Here is a 6,002-nt window from a genome sequence, read left to right as displayed (position 1 = left end):
GCATAATCAGATTACTAGCAGGATTACAATGTTGCAATACGTCAATATTATAGGTCGAAGTTCTGCCTGAATTTTATTTTTGGTTTTAATTTCTTCTTCCATTTTTCTTTATTTTAGATATCTTTTTTTAAATTCAGTAGAGACCTGATTTATCAAACAAAAAGACTGTGTTTGCTTTTAATTCATGTATTAAAGTAAAATTGCATTTGTAAACAATTTTTTTATTGTAAATATCTTGGTAAAATCTTTTCTAGGGTCACATTGTTCATCTTATTCATATTTCTTATTTTATATTTGCACTGCATTTGATATTGAGGTAATCCAAAAGTAATGCAAAGTAATCAAGTTACATTACTTTTATATTGTGATACTCGGATTAGGATAGTGGTTACAGTTTTGAAATGTAACTAATGGTTTTGTGTCTGTTTCTACAAGTAATGCCTCTACTATAACGTTGCCCCACCTCCACAGAGATCATTTTTAAGATTACAAAAGTGTCTTTGTACCACCATATAATTACAGTGGACAAAATTACACAAAGACTCGCTTTAAGTGTCAAATAAAGGTTCAAGTTCAATTGAAAATACATTTCTCAAGCTATTTTATCAGCTCTTTTTTATTACCAAACTTCTCCTAACATTTTCTCCTTATACTTGAATTGCTGTTTAATTGCATGCCCGTTTGAAAAGATGTCCTGTCAAACAGCACGCCTCACAACGAGCCTCACGAGGTTGACCTGTGGTGTTTATTTGAATTGTCAGGCTTTCCCCTCAGTTGTCACCCCTATGATGAAGCACATGTGCGTGACTGCTCAGCACCTTTAGAACAGCCCGGGGCAGCCCCTCCCTCTGCTACTCTGTTTCCCCCGGATGTTAGCATTGATTCAGAGAATGAGATAAGCCCATGCTGTCGAGGGCGCGCAGCTCCTCACAGATCCCGTGTTTGCTTCCACTTACTGGGTCATTCTAGAATTGGAGGACAATTTAGACACCAACATTTTTGAAAAATGAACCTTTTATTTTATTTTTATTTTTTTATGTATTTAGGAAAAACAGATAATAAACGATCAAAAAAAGTGATTTGCCCAGCTAGGCATCAAATTAATATTTTCCAATGAAGAATTACCCCTGTTACTCTAATTATAGTAACAGGGTTGAAAATCAATGCTAATTTGAGCTTTAACCTCAGGAATTATTGCTAGATGTAGCATGTAATGCTACTTTCAAGGCAAGGACAAACTTGGATGTCTAATGCAAGAAAGATAACTTTTAAATGAATATGCTTTATTCTGATAATATCAGTAACAGGGTTGAGTGGGTCAAAATTACTGTTATCTAAACTATGTTTATGATTTAACAAATTGATTTTATCATTACAAGAGACATATATCAATAGAATAATACCAAAAAAAGTAAATAAAATCCCTATTTTAAATGTTATATTTGACATGCAAGTTGGTCACCAAGAAGCGGGGACAAGAGAAAAATGCCATGTTAGGGGATGTTCGAGAGCTATTTGATCATTTAAATAATATTTTGAAACCACTTTTTCTACAACTTTATATACATTTTGTCTCAATACAAGTATGTTTAACACAACAAGTGCATGTTTTAGCATTTTGGGGATGGATTATTAGATTTTTTATATGGGGGACATGAAATGTCCTCCAATTCTGGAATGACCCTACTACCCACATAAATCAAAGTAATGGCTCCTTTCCTGTTTGCGGATGATGTAACTTTCTTTATTCAGATTTCCCTCCGCACGAAACTATGCTCTGAATGTGAGAAATGTCCTTGGAATCAGACCCGATTCCTGCCCTGTTTCAATGTAAATGTGCCTTTTCTGTCCTGGCCAATGGTTACCTGCACACACCTTCCGGAGCTCCGCCCTGACCTCCATGCTCACTCACACGCGATGAGCAATTCAGCTGTCACTCAAGCTGCTGCTGAAACTGAACTTGCCAACAATAAGGAGCTTCAGGGTTCTTCTAACCCTAAAGCAGAGGCCACTGTGGGGGTTTATCCAATACAAAACACAAATGTGGCTTTAAGCGAGTCTTAACAAATAAAAGAAATGGCAGGAAACTAAAATAATTGTATTTTCTGGATTTCTGAAAGAAGAAAGGTTGTATACATTATTAAGTTTCATGCGGCAATTAAACATGACATATTATGCTCATTTTTAGGTTAATATTTGTATTTCTGCCTCTACTGTGACATGTCTCCATGCTTTAATGTTCAAAAAGCTCTTTATTTTTCTCATACTGCCTGTGCTGCAGCACCTCTTTTCACCCTCTGTCTGAAACCAGAGCGCAGTCTGCTCTGATTGATTAGCTGCCCTGCTCTGTTGTGATTGGTCAACCGCTTAGAGATGTGTCCAAAATGTCCCGTTACCCTATTACGTTCAATGCGTTGGAGCACTATCCAATAAAGGCACGAGGGATAATAGAGCCTCTTTAATTGAAGACGTAATACTTATAGCATAGCACTTTGACCTAATAATTATCCCCATGACATTACTCAATAAAAATATATAGATTATGAAAAAAAAAGTTTTGTATAACACATTTGCAAAAATGTTTGGTTTAAATGTGAAAATAAGGTGTTATTTTAAGTAAAAACATTGCATAAATCCGGCAATAAATGATATGTAAACAAACCCAATTCTAAAACCTTCAGCATTTGGACAGGAATTAAACTGGAACATTTGGTGAAAAAAACACATTTTTAAGAAAACGGCCTTTCCAGAAAATGAAAAAAAACATTATGTAAATATTGCAATAATTCATAGCCAAATTGGGTACAACTATGAAGTGATATCTCCTGGAACCTCTCCCAGTAGATTACATTATGACAATAGTATGTGTATCACAAGTCTTCTCAATATGCTTAGATATATATCATACATCTGTAAATTAGGCATTAACTAATGCTAACTTTGGGTGTATTTTGGATATTGTCATGCAAAATATCCTAAACTTTAAAATGATACCAGTGCATGAAAATGATTTTGCCTTCAGTATCTTGCGAGTGAGTGTGTTTTCGCCTCAGGCACAGTGTGTGTGCTCTTCAACAAAACTGAGTTAAACCAAAGACTTACTTAGTAACAAAGGTTGTGTGACCATGAGATGTTCAAGCTGAGTGACCCAATGACCTCACTCACACACACACACACACACACACACACACACACACACACACACACACACACACACACACACACACACACACACACACACACACACACACACACACACACACACACACACACACACACACACACACACAAAGATCAAACAAATTGAAATAATATAATTGTGTTCTTATTTTCAAATGAATGAATAGTCAGTTAGATATAGCTTCAGCAATTAGGGTAGGTACCACTTATTAGGCCATAGATTATGAGAGGTTTTGCAGAGATCCAGCATGTTTGACCAAAGACATGCGTGGGGGGGGGGGGGGGGGGGGGGGGTGGGGGCGGTGGTGGATTGGTCTAATAGCTGGATCCTGGGATCAGTGGTTCATTCAGTAGCTGTTCTCCAGCCTCATGGGAATACAGATCTCAGGTTCACCCCCACAGGTCAGTGAGTCTGCGAGCCGATTATCTACATTCTGATTTATGATTTTAATAATCTAAAACTTCCTTTTGAATAGTGTCAGAACGGTAACTGTATTCCCTTGCAGTTACATGAAGAAAATATGTAATCAGATTGCTGTTACTATTTAAAACATTGGGAATCACTAGCAGGATTACAGTGTTACTAAAAACCTAAAAAGAGCATATAGTGTTTGTTGTAAAGGGTCAGATGTTGTCTCTTCTCTGTCAGCTGTACTGTTCTGTAGGCTAACACTTTAAGAGTGAATCTATACTTCTACTGCCTGAATCTGCTTTATGGTTTTCACTTTCTTTGGTTATTTTGTTCTGTTTTTAATTCAGCAGGTGAACCTATATGGTCGTAACATAGTGTGTGTGAGCTTAACTGTATTAAACTAAAACGGAGGGTTTCCTGTCTGCTCAGATTTAATTTCTGCTTTTTTAAACTGTAGTATGTGCTCATGTGTTTCAGTGTTGGTGTATAGGCTGCTGCCTGAATATGCTGAATGAAAGGCAGCTTTACTATAAATAAAATCTTTGAGCAGAGGACACATTTTATACTAAATATCTTGGTTTCTTCTTTTTAAGGTCACATTGTTCTGGTGTCTTACATTATACACTTTAAACATCTGATTTAAATGTATTTTCTCTTATAGTTATCAGAATCAGAATACCTTTTTTCGTTCCAGAGGGGAAATTGACATTTGTTACAGAAGAGAAGACAACTTAATGTTAACTAAGAAGCATGCAAGATAAAAAAAAAAGGATGTACACAATTTACAAAATATACATCCTGTAACAGTTCTGAAGATGTAGCAGTATATAGCACAGTTATTAACGGCATAGCCTATATATATATATATATATATGTTAAAAAAAATCCACGTTATGAACAGCTCCATTGCTGCAGTATGTTCAGACAGTGTGTGCAGCTGCAGCTCAGAGAGGCTGAGGGTCAGAGCAGATCTCCGGGACTCTGTGAGCCGCTGTCCGCGGTGCTGAACCTGGAGCCCCGAATCACATCCAGACCTGAGGGAGGCCAGAGCAGGGGGAGCCAGAGCAGGGGGAGCCAGAGACCCGGGAGGGAATCCAAGACAAACAGGGGAAAGCAGAGAAACGCTAATGCACGGGTTCTTAAATGACGACACAGCTCTGAACCCTGATACAGCCGAGAGAGGAGAGGACTTTATTCATTCATTCATTCTTTTTTTTTGGACGCTTTTTTATTATTCTTTTTCTAATTCAATTAATGCAATGTTAATAACCTACAACAAAGGAACGAGAAAACGAAGTTAGTTGGAGAGGGAGGGCAGAAAGCAAAGCTTATAAAAAAGAAAACAGCCCTCCTGTGAGTAAGCAAAGTATATCGTTTCGTTTTTGGTCCAAGACCTCAATTATTATAGCGAAATAACAAAAAACGTTATAATAAATGCTTTTAAATACCGATTAAAAATAAACAATAAAATCAAGTTTCATTGTAATACATTAACGATGTCACGTGGGGCCGAAAGAATTGCAGAAAATTAGAGAAAGAGAAAAAAAACGTCATACAAATACATATCAAAATACAATTTATTGTAACCATCATTATTTTTGTATATTAACCAAAAAGCTTGTAATTCAGTTTTTAGTTCTAAAAATGTATGGTTAATTAAACTATGCAAGTCCATTTTTTTTCAAGCAACGTAAAGCAGTGTTTCACAGAATGAGAATGAATTAATTGAGATGTGTTTGATGCTTAAAATATATTAATTACGGGGAATTAATGAGTGAGCACGCGAGGTTCGCCTCCTCCTTGTGGCATGATGGGAAAGCGCACCCTCAATTATTCATTCAACATTAACACTATCAGCAAATTGCTTAATATGAGAGAAAGAGTCATACAAATGCTGCTCTGATGAGAGGGTTACTGTTTTCTGTCATTTTTAACGAAGATTAAGTCCTTTATTTATCTATAGGCTATATTTGTTGTCACACATTTGGAGCAACACAATAGATCATAGAGGCACAACGAGGCTTGTGTGTGCAATGAAATGTAAAAATCCAAAAACGTGTATAGAAAAATAATATGAACTTTTTAATTGGCTATCTTGAATGAGGCTAAATTGCGCTGCGTAAAAACGTCAGACTTGCGTCAAACAGAAGTAATAAGTGGATGTTTATGTTGGTTGGAGGTGTATCATTTATCTGAAACACTTTGAACTCCTCTGACTTGTGTCGGTGTGATGCGCCTCGGGCTGCGGCGCACCTTCCCCCTGACTGCAGCTCTCTGCAGAATCTACTGCACATGTGATACAACCAATACAAAGGACCTCCAAGAACAACAACAGTACTAATGAGGATAAAAGCAATAACAAGGATAATTAACTGTTCATAGTTCCAGTCCACAAATTGGACATTCTTAC

At 36.7% G+C, this 6,002-nt stretch overlaps 1 protein-coding gene across 1 annotated transcript in view; it reads left to right on the top strand.

The window, feature by feature from the left end:
- Positions 1-3,532: 3,532 nt before the first annotated feature.
- Positions 3,533-6,002, top strand: part of LOC117551219 (cytochrome P450 1B1) — an 8,210-nt gene continuing 5,740 nt past the window's right edge. Inside the window, exon 1 of the mRNA XM_034223999.1 lies at positions 3,533-3,582. The gene's annotated coding sequence lies outside the window, so the exon portion shown is untranslated. The remainder of the gene's footprint in view (positions 3,583-6,002) is intronic.

Source organism: Gymnodraco acuticeps, unplaced genomic scaffold, assembly GCF_902827175.1.
Source record: "Gymnodraco acuticeps unplaced genomic scaffold, fGymAcu1.1, whole genome shotgun sequence".
In the NCBI taxonomy this organism is placed as follows: Eukaryota; Metazoa; Chordata; class Actinopteri; order Perciformes; family Bathydraconidae; genus Gymnodraco; species Gymnodraco acuticeps.
The sequence above is the reverse complement of the archived record's forward strand: the minus strand, read 5'-3'. Positions and strand labels throughout refer to the sequence as shown.